The sequence below is a fragment of the Antechinus flavipes genome, chromosome 1 (genome assembly GCF_016432865.1).
Source record: "Antechinus flavipes isolate AdamAnt ecotype Samford, QLD, Australia chromosome 1, AdamAnt_v2, whole genome shotgun sequence".
Classification (NCBI taxonomy): domain Eukaryota; kingdom Metazoa; phylum Chordata; class Mammalia; order Dasyuromorphia; family Dasyuridae; genus Antechinus; species Antechinus flavipes.
In genome coordinates, this window is record NC_067398.1 from 361,361,175 (window position 1) to 361,377,521 (window position 16,347).

Genomic DNA, 16,347 nt, shown 5'->3' on the forward strand with positions numbered 1-16,347 from the left:
ATACAGATGTACATATATATCTCCACACTTATTTGTGTCTAGTGATAGCCATGTCTACGGTGACAGAGGGGGAGAGAAAAAAAAAGAGGAAAAAAGAAATTTACATGATAACTTTGTTGTATATTGAAGGGAATAGCAAGTTTTACATGGTAGATTGCAGATGTGCAACCATCTATTTTATTATGCTGTATTATGGACATTCTTATTTTGTTGAATTGAAAATGAAAAAAAATTGTAATACAAAAAAAAAAAAAGTGGAGGTATACCTTCACTGGTTTTACCTATATGAAGATAGGCATGTGAAACATTTTAAAGTTAGAAAAGTTTTTATTAGTCACTTCTCTTCTTTCCTGTTTGTCTTTCTCTAATTTTCTGAAATATTCCTGTGCCCTCTCATGGCACTGTTTTTGGGAACTTAACCTGGCAGCTCTGTGAAGGGCAGCATATAATTAAAGATAGATTGTATGGTAGACTAGACTCTAGGTGTTGGAGGAGTTCAGAGTTTTGACCCAGACCCAGCTTGACTCAAAAATTTAGCTTTGTTCTTCTCAAGGAGTTTGAAAGTTATTCACTATAGACAAACCCTGAATTTCTTAAGGATCTATTTGCTGTATAAGGGAGATATTAGCACATAGCTTTATTAGAAATAAGTGTGGCGTTCTCCAACTTTAACACTTTTTTTTCCCAATAAAATTACTTGGTTTGAAAGTTGTGACCTTCAAGGATCAGATAAGACTCATTTGCTAATGTGTCATTTTGGCTAGATAAAGTGACAAAAACCAAAGCTAAGTAGTTTTGAATATTTTTTTGGTAATTTTAGCATAGCCTCTCCATAAAAGATGCTTTCTAAAGAAAAAAGCTACCAGAAGAAAATGAGCAGTCAGACTGATGTGTCCCGAGGTGGATGGCTGATGGTAGGGGGAACAGGCATTTTTAGTCCTATCCAGCCTGCAGGGGGATTTGTTGTCAATGGGATTTATCATGAAGACACTTTCTACACTCTATATAGAACATTGAGATCAGAGTGATGGAATTGCATCTGATGAGATCCTGGCCTATGGAAAGGTTCCCAAGTCAGTTTACACATATAAAATCAATGACAATTCCCTCAGGGACTGGTTTTAGAAGGAGCCCTTTCTGCTGCTCATGTGGCTGTGAGAAGCTTAGGTGGTTGCTTAGCCACTTGCTGCTGTGCATTCATTTTCACACCTGGATTCTCACAATTATTTTACCTAACATGGCTCGGTTACCCCAACTCCCAAAAGAAAAGATGGTGTTGTGTGGTGGAAAGGAGCAAGGAACAGGAGGAATTTTTTTTTTTAAGAGATGTATTCTGACATTTCTGTGGTTGCAAATTATGAGTTTCTAGAAATCTATTGTTAGGGGTTAACATAATGTGGCCGTCTGGAAATATAAAATAGAATGGAATGCTTTCAGATGGCGGCTAAAGGAACATCTGAAGTTGCAGGGCCGCCGTCACAGTACCCAAGTGCCCCCGTTCCAGAGTTCTGATTTATTCTCACCGGCAAATGTTGTACTTAATTATGCATCCATAAAACTTGCACTTCACACACTGTTAAGCATCTTATTAGAAAAAGACTTGGAGTTCCAGCCTCCTTTGAATAGCTGTGAATTTTTAACTCCCAAGATATAAGTAGAACATCCTGATTTTTTTTTTCTCAGTTTTGCTCAGGGCTGAAAAAATTACAGTAAACTTGGGATAACACATACAGTAGTGGGAAGAACAGTGGATTTTAAGTCAGAGGGCATGAATGAATCCTTTCACTTTCCTAAGCCTCAATTTCCTTATTCATAAAATGTTTTTCAGTCCTGCTCAACCCTTCCTGACCCTATTGGAGTTTTCTTGGCAAAGGTACTAGAGTGGCTTGACATTTCTTTCTCCAGCTCATTTTACAGATGAGCAAACTGAGGCAAACAGGATTGAGTGACTTAGCCAATAAGTATTTGAGGCCACATTGAACTCTAGCCTTTCTGATTCCAGGTCCAGTCCTTTGTGTACTATAGTGCCACTTAGCTGTCCCATTTGTATAATATGGAGGTTCAATATGATATAGAAGTTTCCTTTCAGCTTTATATCTGTGATCCTATTATGTTAACTACCCAATTTTTTTCTGCACAAATAACAAAAAATAAAGTGTAAGCCAGAATAGTTTGTTTTCTAGGAGCCAAAAAAGAACATTTAAAATATTAAAATTTGAGTACTCTAACAATTATACTTTTATCCATTTAATTTAATTTTTATAATATTTTTATTATACTTGCAAAATACAAATACAGTTTTTAATAGTCACCCCTGCAAAATCTTATGTTCCAAATTTTTCTCCCTTCCTTCCCCTCACCCACTTCTCCTGAACAACAAGTAACACAATATATGTTAAACATGTGCTATTCTTCTATACATATTTCCACATATATCATGTTACACAAAAAAAATCAGATCAAAATAGAAAAAATGAGAAAGAAAAAAAGCAAGCAAACAACAACAAAGAAGGTGAAAATGCTATGTTATAACCACATTCAGTCCTCTTTCTAGATGCAGATGACTCTCTCCGTTACAAGTCTACTGGAATTGAAAAGAGCCATGTGTCCATCAGAATTGATCATCTCATAATCTTGTTGTTGCCATCTACAATGTTCTCTTAGTTTTGATCACTTCACTTGGTATCAGTTCATGTAAGTCTTTCCAAGCTTTTCTGAAATCAGCCTGTTCATCATTTCTTATAGAACAATAACATTCCATTACATTCATATACCATAACTTATTCTGCCATTCCCCAGCTGATGAGTATACTCTCAGTTTCCAGTTCCTTGCCATTACAAATAGGGCTGCTTGCACATGTGGGTCCTATTCTCTCTTTTATGATCTCTTTGGGATACAGACCCAATAGAGACACTGCTGGATAGCCCTTTGGGCATAGTTCCAAATTGCTCTCCAGAATGGTTGGGTTAGTTTACAATTCCACCAACAATGTATATATCCCAAGTCCAACATTATCCATTTTATTTTAAGAAAAATTTCTAAATAATAAACTTTTTCATAATTGTTGTTGCTGAATCTTCTAGTTCCCCAAAGTCTGCCTCTGGATTATTTTTCTGTTTTCTAAAGATTTTCTATTCATTTAGATACTTCAAACGCAACATATTCCCTTGAAAAATTCACTAGAGACCAACTTCTCTTCTGAATTTTCCTATTTCTGTCTAGGATACTGCCATCTTTCAAGTCACTCTGGTTCACTATCATCATCAATCATCATTTGCATCATCATGATGCTGTTTATATAGCACCTACTATGTGCCAGTGACTACACTAACCACTTTATAAATATATGCTTTACCACTTGATTCCTCGTGCCACATATCCAATTAATGGCCAATCTTCTCATTTTTCTTCCTCCACATCATACCTCTCTGTCCTAGTCTTTCTACTCATATGGCTACCACCCTAATTCATGTTTTCATCACTTTTCACTTGGACTACTAAAATAGACTTTAAACATTTAATGTATTTATTTAAAATTTAAATGCAAAATAGAAAAAAAGGGGAAAAATTATTGGGTTGTACACAGCAGAATATAAGTCAAAATATGTTGCAATGTTATAATTGATTTCTTTGCCTCAATTCTCATGACACTAGCAATTCATTCTCCAAAAAGATATTAAAGTAATTTTCCTAAAATGCATATCTGACCATGTTGCTTCCCTAATCAGTAATTCCCAAAGTCTCCATATTAGGACCAAATATAAACTCCTCTCTTTGGTATTTAAAGTTCTTCACCACCTGGCCCCCAACTATCTTCCCACTTTCTTATATACTATTCTTCTTTTAACAATTTATGGTCCCTGAAGACAGATATTCTTAACCTCCATCTCTTCTCTCCATGCCTTTGACTATCCCTCAGAGCTATGATGGACTATCCTTCCTCCTTTTTGCCTCTTATAATTCTTTTGTTCCTCCAAAACTCAGTTCAGATGCTACTGTCTCATGTATTCTTTCCTGAACTCCTAGCTCTTAGTGTCCTTGCCTTCCCCAACCCTCAGTACATTCTGTTTAGATTCTATATATGACAGGGAGTTGATATAATGAATGGTGAGCTGACCTCAAAAAGAAGGAGAAGGGAACAAGAAATTGTACCAGGCATTGTGCTAAGTGCTTTACAAATATTATCTCGTTTGATTTGGCCTCAAAGTCAGGAACAGTGAGTCCCATTCCTCACACCGACTGTCTATGTGCTCCTAAGCTGTCATCTAATCTCTCAATAATATAGTCCAGAGGTGTCAGGCGCAGAGACCATCTGCCACATGTGGCCCACAACACTACTGAGTATTGCCCCAACCAGATTAAACTATAATTTGGAAATATTTAACAAAATAAATGAAAATAAAATTGTGTGTGCACCAATGTATTTGTGTATATAAATAAGCACGCATAAATATATACATATATGTATATTTATGTATATAAACATGTGGTTTTCTAAGCCATTATATGACTTGTAGGAATCTATATGTACAGTTTATCGTTCAGTCATTTGAGTCATATCTGACTTTTTGTGACTTTATTTGGATTTTTCTTGGCAAAGATACTAGAATGATTTTGCCATTTCCTTCTCCAGTTCATTTTATAGATGAGGAAACTGAGGCAAACAAGCTTAAGTAACTTGCAGGGTCACACAGCTAGTAAGTGTCTGAGGTCACATTTGAACTCAGGATAATGAAGCTTTATGAATCCAGGCCCAGCACTCTGTGCCCTATGATGTCACCTAGCTGCCCATGTCCAATTCAGGGGTTTCTATTTGAGTTCCATACCATCTCTCTAGGTCTCTCTCCCAAGATGCTAAATTGCAAAGACCATGCTGACCTGCATTGTTAGAGGGAGTTCCCTCTTAGCAATGAAATCACAGATCTAGCCCCCTAGCCACATATTTTGTATTTGCTCCTCCCTGTATATCCCAATAAGATGCAAACTGTTTGAAGGCAGGATGTGTTTAATTTTGGTCTTTGCATTCTCAGCTCTTGGCACAGGAGCCCATAATAGAGCAGGCATCATAAATACGTGTTGGTCGATTGATTTCCAGAAAATCATACCTAAGGTTTTTCTTAAAACAAATGTCTAAACTCAGATTGATCTTCAGGGAAGGTTAAAAAAAAGTTTGTAGTAATTAAATGTCTGCTTTTTAATGATCTAACAGTAGTGCTTTTTAAATAGCTGCCTTGATTTCAGAGCATTTCGGGCTTGTATTAATTTTAAATGTGAAATCATTAACTTGGGGGAGAAGAGGTACCCTGGCAGAGTACGTTTTTGAAATCATCTACAAGCCTTTTCTACCTCCGGGAAGCAATGTCTCTTTGTTAATTTAAAGTTAGCAAAAGATTCAAAGTATGGTAAAGAGAAACTGTTGAATACACAATTTTTTTCTTTATTTGAGAATATAAAGAAGCTACTTTTTAAAGTCCCCAATTAGAGGTAGGGCAGTCTAGTCGAAAAATCAGTGAACCAGCAGAGAAAACACCTGAGTTCTAGTCCTGACTCTTTTGCTAATGAGCAGTGTGACTTTATTTGAGCCTCAGTTTACTTATTTGTAAAATGAGGCTGTTGAACTAAGTGATCTCAAAGGTCCTTTCTGACCCCAATGTACAATGCACTGGTAAAGCCCCACCCCCAATTTTAAAAAAGTATTTTAGGTCAATTGTGGATTAGAAGATGATACATTTTATAATATTTTCATTTAACTTTTATATTTGTTTATGTGAAATCTCTATCAATAGTCATTTTATTACCCGTTCATTTAGCTCTGCTTTGGTATTTATTAATTTATTTATAATAAATAGAGACGTGCTTTTCCATAAATTAAATTACTGTTTTTCTCATTTGCAACTCTTGCCCAGTGATGAATATTCTTTCCAATTAGAGAAAATGACCTTCACTTCAACTTAGAGAAGAGTGGGCTAAAAACATGTCGGTGTTGAAAGGCAGTCTCATAATCAGACAGCTGGAGATGATGAGTCTGACTGATTGAGGAGGAGGTAGGGAAAGGGGAAACAGCTTTGTGGATAGTCTAGCCAAGGTGAGTGCTGGGAAGCCTTGACTAGCACAGTATTGGCACACAGTATGCACTGAATGGGACAATTAGGTAGCAATTAGGATGGAGTGCTCTGCCTGAAGTCTGGAAGACTCTCCTTAGTTCACATGTGCCCTCAGACAACTATGAGACTCTAAGCAAATCTCTTCATCCTATTTGCCTCAGTTTCCTCATCTGTAAAACGAGTTGAAGAAGGAAATGGCAAACCACTCCAATATTTTTGCCAAGAAAACCCCAAATGGCATGAAGTCAGACATGGCAAATGACTGAACAACTACATTTCATTGAATAAATACTTGGAGTTGATTGATTAGTCAGAGCCTCTGTGGTATGGGGAATTGGGATGGCAAACATATTCATGTCCCTTACCTCATTAGGGAATGAGAACAGCAATGTGGAAGAATAAAAAAGAATGCTGAACTTGTAGTCTGAGGGAGCTGAATTTAAATCCTGCTGATATCAATTAGCTCTCTGGGCCCATGTTCTCATATGTCAAACAAGATAGTCGTATCTGGGATCCTTACCAGATTAAAATCTATGGTTTCAAGACTCAGGAAAAGATATTTTCCTGTACAGCTAATGCTATAATAGTACAGTATCAGGAACTCTAGGAATTTAAATATATCAAGGTCCTTTTTCAGCTGACCCAGTTCCTTCTCTTTACAGATTAGGAAAATTGAAGCTCAGAGCAATTACATGATGTTCTAATTTACATGGGTTTCTAGTGACGATCATAGGTAGCATTCGAAACCAAAGTCCTTGGTTTTTAGAGCCACTGTTTTCCCACTGGAGCCAAACCTCACTCGACTATATGACCAAATCACAATATTGAGATTGTTGTTTGAACTGATAGAGGCAGTAGCCGCATCTGGGCTAACACAGAACCACTGATGACATCAGAGTGTATGGGCTAAATAAAAATTGCATCCTCTTTGAGGGCAGAGTTTGTGTTTTATTTGAGGAAGATAATAGAATCTCCCAGGCTTGCTGTGAGAATCAAATAAAATAATATTTATAAAATGTTTAGCATAGTGCTTTGGCATAGTAGGTACTCTATAAGTGCTTCTTCTCCCTCCTCCTCTTCTTCATCATTACTGTTATTATTATTTCCTTTTCACATTCCCAGCACCTAGCTTGAAGTCCTGCACTCAGAGGAGACTTCAGATAATTATTTGTCAAATTGAATTGAATTGAATTGGCCTTTGTGAGCTTGCCTAGGAACTTGACCTCTTATAACCTTGTTTCTATGAGAAAATGTGTCCTGAATTCCAAATCAACAGCTTTCAAATGGGCTCTTAGAACACAATCCGTTTGTAAGTTGGGAACTGACTTGGTGAAGGGTGTTCGGAAGCATTGTGGTGTAATGGGAGGAGTTGGGGCAGCTAGGTGGCGCCATAATGCCTGGAGTGTTGAGCCAGGAGTCTGGATGACTCATCTACCTGAGTTCAAACCTAGCCTCAGACGCTTTCTAGCTGTGTGACCCTGGGCAAGTGGCTTAACCCTGTTTGCCTCAGTTTCCTCATCTGTAAAATGAACTGAAGGAGGAAATGGCAAATCACTCCAATGTCCTTGCCAAGAAACTCCCAAATGGGATCAAGAAGAATTAGACACAACTGAATTACTGAACAACATCAAGGGAATCACAAAGGAAACAGCATATTTTTGTCTAGGGGATTTGAGGCCTCTAAATCCCAAATTATTATCTTCTTCTTATTCTCCCTTATTATTTTCTGCCTTTCCGTTTCCTGTTCTGAGAACTGATCAAAGACTAGAGTTCCTAAGAATGGATTTTCCATGTGTGAAATATGGTAGTTGACTGGGGTATTGATGGAGTTCCTGCAGAGGGACATGGTCTGTGCTTTGTGCTTGCTTATGACTGAAAAAGAGACATCCTAAAAGAGGATTTGAAATTTACCTTATCTGACATCAGACATGTTGCTCTATCCACTGCACTGCCCTCAATGTTTCCCCTATCCATTACTATCTTCCATTTCGGAGACTGGGATCTCCTGACCCACTTTGTAATTCTTGGATTTAAACATCTGAGGCAGGGGAAGCATAGGAAAAAAAAAGAAAGGACAGAAAGGGCCTGGGTCATTTTTGTAACTTGCCTATAGAAAAGGAGAGATGGTTTTCCCAGCTAGCAACAATCTTATTCTGATTTGCATTTGCCAGTTGTCTTGGAGGCAGTCTCAGTTGCTGAGAACCATTGGGAAGAAGCATCTCTATCCTCTCAGCAAGGTATCAGGGCGAATATCTACTTCCATGGGAGGCGACCTCCAACAGAATTCTGTTCCCTGTAATCTCATCAAGGTGAGTGGTGAACTCATCAAATTGATCAGAGACTCTTTTGGGGCATGGGGAAAGTGTTCATACTATTTGTCTAATTTTATCAATCATCATCATTTTAATTTCTTTTTTTCTGATGGGATTCAGAGAAAAATAGTAATGAAACAAAATATATTTGACATTCTACAATTGCAAGGGGAGATAAAGGAAAATTTTCATCATTAAATAGAAGTAGTAGGATGGAAACTTATCTTTTCTCATTTCAGTAACCATGGTACAGCCTCATGAATACATGAGACAAGGAGGGCTATACAGGAAGTACTTCATTCTGTTCCCTCATGATTTTGATCTCCTCTGGTAGGACTCTATATTGTGAAAGCTCTTCATTTGATACCACTAGGAGATTATGAATATTTGTTATAGCAACATCTGTTAATAACATTCTTCTTAAGTTTTTGTCAGTCAATGATATATTCAGGTAATTTTGGGCAAAAATTTGCTCAGTCTCCGTGACTGTTTGTTGGAAAAATTATCCCAAGATATTTTTAAAGTTTTGATTTGTAGTATGAGGAGTTGTCTATCTTTCTATGAAAGATAATGAGTTTCTCATTCTATCTACCAGGTCAAGTCTTGGTAAGTATTTGTAGGGGCTTATTTTTTAATAGCCTGCAATGGCATTTTATTTATTTATGGTTTACCATGTTAATTTGTTCATAATTAATGTTACCAACACAATTTGTATATCAATAATAAATATAATTTAGTTTATTCATCATTAATATTACTATGCCAATTTATATATAAATAATAATTATTATTATTGTTATTAATTATACATTATAATGATGTAATATAGTACTTTTTCCATATCAGCCTCCTGAACTAGGTAGAATAAACATTAGTATCTCATTTTAGAGGGATATGGAGTACAGAAAAATTTAGTGATTTACCCAACATGACATAAGAGCTAGTAAACATCAAAGCCAAGACTCAAACTTGGGTCTAAGATCACCTGTTTGCTTTTTGCTATCTGGGGCTACTTCTCATTTTTTAAAAGTGGGTTTAGGAATATCTCTGCAGAAGTTTTCTTGAATAGGATTTAAAATCAGGCTGATAATTTTCAAATCAATTGTTGTATTTTAATGGACATGGGAAGACAAGGCTGGGGAAGGTCTTGTTTAACAACCATTCCTAAGTGACTGAAGTAATGGGAGGGAGTGATGGCTCAAATAATCTATAAGAATGAGTAATTATTTATTTATAAATAAGTTATTTATTTTTGAAGTTATTTATATTTGGCTTTGGAAACCGTTTTATAGGTTTTGGGGGGGAGAAAGGAATGAAACAGATTTAACTCTCAAATTATTTTGGCGGCACTTACTATTTGGGTGATGCTGGGCAATTCTCTGAACTTTACTCAACCTCCATTTATTTCCTCATTTGTAAAATTGGAATAATAGTAATAATGCCCATTTTGTATAATTGTTGGGAGGACCAAAAAGAACATATACAATGTGCATTGTAAACATTAAAGCTCTATATGAGAGCAGCTATTATTGTTATATTTGAGTTAAGCTGATATTTAAAGTTTTTCATTGCCTCAACACCTACTCACCCACTGACCTCTGGGGAGAGGATCCAGAAAGAAACAATGCAAAATTTATAAGTACAAATTTATCAGAAAGTATGTTATTAAAAATGTACTAACCTTGTGAGTGATAATGATTCATTTCCTCCTTGCTACCTTCTTTTGATTGACATCATGGGATACCAGGACCTCACTTTATCAAAAATGAGGAAAGGGTAGCTTCCATTACAAAATCTAGATATCTAGATCTAGAGAATCCTTTCCATGTAACCTATTGGGAATTTAGAGCCATAGCAGTGGGAAGGATCTTACAATGATCTTATCCAACTCCTTAATGTAACATATGAGGAAACTGAGGCCCACAATCATGTAACCAATAAGCAGTAGAGTTCTTATTATATCCCCATCAGCCAAGAAGTCATAACAAAACTTTAAGAGTTTATTGTACATTTGTGTTTTGGTTGTGGCGTGCATGTCAAAAGTTGAATGATAAATTCTGTATCTGAGTCAATTAGTTTTCTTCACTGGAAAGCATCAGTCTACAAGTATTTGTTAAGCATCTACTATGTGCCAGTGCAACTGAAGATACAAAGATAAAAGGGAAATAGTTTCTAGTCTTGAAGAGCTTAGATTTTTATAGGGAGGATATGTACCTATCTATCAATATACACAAATCAGATACATGATTACCTGGGGAATGGAAGACAGTAGCAAATGGGAGACCAGGAAAAGTCTAGTGCAGAAGGTGACTTGTGAATTGAGTCTTGAAGAAAATTTAAGATTCTTGGGTCCTAAGGAAGATTTGGGTTAAAATTCTGTTTTGGATACCTACTAGTTGTATGATCCTGGGAAATCACTTAACTTCTCAGTGCCTCAGTTTTTTTAGCTAAAAGATAAGGGAGTTGAATTCAATGACCTCTCTGGTTGCTTGCATGTCTACATCTGTAGTCATATGATCTGGAGAACCTAGGGGATAGAGAGTTCAAGGACTTGGAAATGGGAAGATTGAGTGTCATGTATGAAGAACAGCATGAAGGTTAGTTTTGCTGAACTAAGGACTGCAGGGAAGTGATGTATGTAGGTAATAAAGCTGGAAAGGCAAGGTAAGTCAGGTTGTGAAGTATGTTAAATGCCAAAGAGAAGAATCTGTATTGGATCCAAGAAAAAATAGGGATCAACTGGAATTTGTGGAGTAACATAGAGTGACACAGAACTTGAGGAAAAATCATTTTGATGGAGAATGTGGTGGGTGCGCTGCAGTGGGATGGGATGAGACAGGAAGACCAATTAGGAGGCTACTATAATAGTCCAGGTGAGAGTCAGGGGTGGGTGACAGAGAATTTGAAGAAATGCTGTTTTAGTTGGATTTTTAGCCTAGAAAATTGCCCTGTTGGTCTTCAAAAAAATGAGATGAGTTGAGAATATGAATTTAGAGCCACCAAATGTTTGGTCCCAAGCCTATTCCCAATTGCTGACTTTTTTTGGGAAAATCTCTTTTCTAAAAAGCATCCTTGGATGCTTAGGAGGCTGATGTGTTTTATAAGCTGTATGAAGCTAACATTTCATAAATGGGAGATTGCAACCAGACAAGTAAAGACCTTTGAGCTGCCAAATATTAAATGATTCCATGTAGGGAGGCCTCAAAAAAAGAAGAATCATGAAGTACAATTCACTGTTTCAAGGTATAGAATTTATGAGTTATCCTATTGGTGAGGAAGAAGGTCTAGTTTCAGAAAGATATTTGATTATTAGAACTAAATGCATTTCCAGTTGTGTAATTGTGGGCTAAAAGCCATTGGTGTCAGACCACATTTTAGTCCTGCTGTTTGGTTTCCTGAACAGAATTATCTGGGAGAACTTGCCCCGGGGGGTACCTCCTCTGACACTGGGGGAGTTAAAGGCAGGCTTTTTGCTATTGCTAGGGATAGAGGGATACTAGCCAAGAAAGGGAAAGGAAGAGCCTGATAGTGGTGCATGCCTGGTTATGACAAGAGTCAGATGGAAGCTGACATGAAATTGCTTAATCTCAGCCAAAGTAGAAATGCCCCACGGACCAGTACATTTGGCAGTCTATTTCAACTCACCTGTAAAGGTGTGAAGAAAAAGAACTCATGTAGCCTTCGTGTCCAGAGCTTCAAAAAATTATAGCATTTTAGAAAAGGAGGGGACTTTAAACATGATTTATTTCACCTCCCTCATGTGAAAACACCATAAAAAAAAAAAGATGCTAATGGTGTGTTGTGACTTGTCATCCAGCTTGAAAGTAGCTCAACCATTTGTTGTGGGAGTTGTTCAATGTTTAGCCATGTCTGACTCTTTATGATTCCATTGACCACAGCATGGCAGACCCTTCTATTCCCCACTGTCATTGAACATCATCCCCTGCCTGAACTCTGAGGTCTGGCTAGACTAAGATTGCCTCTGTTCCTTACAAAGGACTCTGCATCTCTCATCTCTCTACCTTTGTATTCACCTTTGCATGATGAAAACCTTCTCCTTCCTTTGTCTCAGAAAGTCTTTCTCTGCCTTTAAGATGCAGCTCAAGCATAACTTTCTGCATGAAGCCTTTCTTGACCTCTCAAATGCTAGTACTCTCTTTTATAAATTGCCTTATAAATCTTTGCATTTATTCATTTTATATTTATCATGTATTTGTGTTGGGGATTATATGCCCTATTTGAATGTAAAATTCTGTACTTGTTTCCCTTGTGCTTAGCATAGGGCCCAACACCTAGTAGACTGTTAAAAAGTAGTAGTTGATTGAATGATTAGTTTACATACACATACACACACACACACACACACACACACACACACATATATACATATATGCATATGTATATATATACATTCAATATGTGCATACATACATAAAACCATACACATATTAATATATACATATGTGTATTATACAACTGTAAATATATACATATATAGACATACATATATATGAGGCAGAATGATTTAGTCAAAAGAGACCTGGCCTTGAAGTTAGTAGACCTGACCTGTATTGATAAAAAAAAAAAAAAATTTCTCACCAAGGAGTTTTGTATACCAATGAAATCATAGGTACAATCCTTATGTATTTCTATTTTTATATCTAGCTATCTATCTCCCTACCTACCTGACAGCAAGGTGCCTAAGTGGCACTGCAGATAAGAGTGCTGAGCCTAAAGTCAGGAAGACTCATTTTCCAAAGTTCAAATCTGATCTCAGACATTTACTAGCTGTGTGACCTTAAGTAAATCATCTAGCCCTGTTGCCTCAGCTTCCTCATCTGTAAAATGAGCTGGAGAAGGAAATGGCAAACCACTCCAGTATCCTTGCCAAGAAAACCCCAAATGGGATCATAAAAAGTCAGACAAGACGGAGAAAAGACTGAAAAACAAATGTATGTGATGGCATGTGATGAAGTGATAACCTTTTAGAAACTGACTATAAATATCAGAAGAAGTTAGAGAAGAGAAAAATGACCATGGGCTGGAATGATCAGGGAAAGGTTCATGGAAGAAGGCTGAATTATAATGGATTGATAGGATTTGGATCAGCCAAAAAGCAGAGGCAGGGTAATCCCTGCATAGGAAATGACACTGATTTGTTTCTAAAAAACTCTAGAAAATTATGAAGCTTCTGTTCCCATAGTAGTCTGTGTTACAATTCTAATGCATCACTGTCGAATGGCTTGATTATTTCTTTGGGCTGCTCCTCAAGGTAGAAACTCCATTATATGCAGGGGAATCTTGGCTTGGGAGGAATTTCTTGACATAGGAACTTGCTTGTTTGTGTGTTTTAACTTTAATTGGTTCCAACCAACCTTTGCCTGTTAGTTTTGTGTGGATCATTTTGTGTGAATCTAGGACACCCATGTCTCAGGGTTAGTTTTAGCTTCATCCCAATACCACACTTACTTGGTACAATCCAGAATGGACCTGTAACATTGCATCTGGATTCCATAACCTTATTAGTACACCAGCATCTTTCCCAGTCCTTCAAGTGATTATCAGTATCTCTCCATTTACCAACATAACTGGATGTAAAAGTAAGAATCTCATCATTTTCAGTGTATATTTTAGCTGCATCTTAAAGGAAAAGAGATGGCTCAACAAGGGAAGCCAATTTGTCCCAAGGTCCCACAACTTCCTTATTGCTAAGCCTGGACTAGAAACCAGACTTACTGTCTATTAGTCCACTGCTCTTTTCGTTATGCTAATGCTCTGGAAGCTATGAGAATTACTAGCTCAAATAAGAAAATATTAACAGAATATATTTTCAGTTTTATTGATATTTTAATTTGCTGTGGTCTTATTTTTCTGACCTAGGGTTAATTGGTGCAGAAAAGGATCCACTCCTCTCATTTTCTTTTTTGCTTTCTTATAAAGCAGTCAATCAATAAGCATTCATTAAGCACCAGTTACTATGTTCCAGATTTGGGGGATATAAAAACAAAAATGAATAGTCTTTGTCTTTAAGGAACTTATATTCCCAAAGGGAAGGCAATGTGTATTTATGTAGGTAGAAATATCTAAGCATATACACATTTTTGTTGTTTACTTGTTTCATTGTATCCATCTCTTTAGCATCTCATTTGTTGGTTTCTTAGCAAAGATATTAGAGTAATTTGCCATTCATTCAGGTCTTCCTCTCTCCAAATCTGGTGCTCTATCCACTGCATCACCTAGTTGTCCTGCATATAAACATCCATACATATCACATAAATATATACAGATATGTGAATATATACATTTAGTCTTTACATTTGTGAAATACAGGGTTATTATATTTACTTGCTGCTATAATTTGTATGTCTACTCTATTCCATTGACATTTCTTTTTATTTCTTAGCCAGTATCAAATACTTCTGATAATTACTGCCTTAAAATATAATTTAAGATCTGGTATTACTAAACCTCCTTCCTTTACTATTTAAAAAATTATTTATTTTAAATTTAAATACAAAATGGGGAAAGAAAAAAAAAAAAAAAAACATTGCCATGCCATGTGCACAGCAGAACAGAAGATGAAAAATAAAGCAATAAATGTCCATTTTAAGAAAGCCTATATAATAAATACTACATGTTGTATTCAGAGCTGTTCATCTTTGCTTTCTTGTAAGTTTTCTTTTATTCTCTGCTATACACATTTTCCCTTATTTTTCCCCTTTCTCTCCCTCCCCCCAAGAAAGCTACAATTAAGCACAGATACACACAAATAACATATAAACACACACGTATATATACATAAAAACATATATACATAGATATCTATAATCATACACATATATACATTAATATGCATATATATAAGACCATTTTATGCTTGTTTGTCTTCTGTTTCTCTGAAGGTGGATAACATCTTCTTTTATAAGTTCAAGTCTTTCCATATTTTTCTAACTCCACCAATTCATCATGTCTTACACCACAGTAATATCCCAACCTTCTGCTATCTAGTTATTTTAAATAGTTTAAAACATTATTGATTAATGTGGCTGACATATAGTGTAGTTTCCTGTTTTTCTCTTTTGATTAAATCTATTTTAATTTTAATTTTGAGATCATGATTATTACCCTACTCTTTTTTTAGCATAACAAATTCAACTCTTGATCTTTATTTATTTTGTTTGTGTTTATCTCTTATTTCCTATCCCTCCTGATTCCTCTAATTTATTTCTACCTCCTACTTTGCCCTTCTATTACATAACCTCCCCTTCCTCCCTTCCCCCAAGGATCACTTCCTTATCCTTTCCCACTACCCTACTTTTTTATTATTTACTTTGATATTCTTGAGTTTTTGTTTTTTCAAATGAAACTTGTTATTATTTTTCTAATTCAGTAAAATAATTTTTGGTTATTTTAATTGGGATGGCATTGCATATGTAAATTGTTGTTTTTTTAATTGGCCCAGGAACAATTGATATTTCTTCAATTATTTAAATCTGATTTAATTTGTATAAAGTTTTTAAAAAATAATCTTGTTTATATTGATTAGAGAAATGCAAGTTAAAATAACCTTAAGATATTGTTTTATATCTACAAATTGGCTAAAATAGTAGAAGAGGAATATTGAAGGGGATATGGAAAATTTGGGACATTAATTCATTGTTGATGGAAATGTGAACTGATCCAACCATTTTGGAAAGAAATTTTGAATTATTCTCATAGAATTATTAAATTACCTATATCTTTGAATTATTAAACTACCTCTATCCTTTGATCCAGCGATATCACTATTAGATCTATTTCCCAAGATGATTAGGGGAAAAGGAAAAGAATCTATATATTCCAAAATATTCATAGCAGTTTTCTTTGTGGTGGCAAAGAATTGGAAATTGCAGGGATGTCCATCAATCAGGGAATGGCTGAACCAGTTGTG

The 16,347-nt window shown here is 36.0% G+C and overlaps 1 protein-coding gene across 1 annotated transcript in view; it reads left to right on the plus strand.

Annotated features, from left to right (window-relative positions):
* The window catches only part of ZBTB7C (zinc finger and BTB domain containing 7C), a 552,014-nt gene that overhangs the window by 197,335 nt on the left and 338,332 nt on the right, over positions 1–16,347 (plus strand). The window contains exon 3 of the mRNA XM_051969649.1: positions 8,277–8,414. The gene's annotated coding sequence lies outside the window, so the exon portion shown is untranslated. The remainder of the gene's footprint in view (positions 1–8,276; positions 8,415–16,347) is intronic.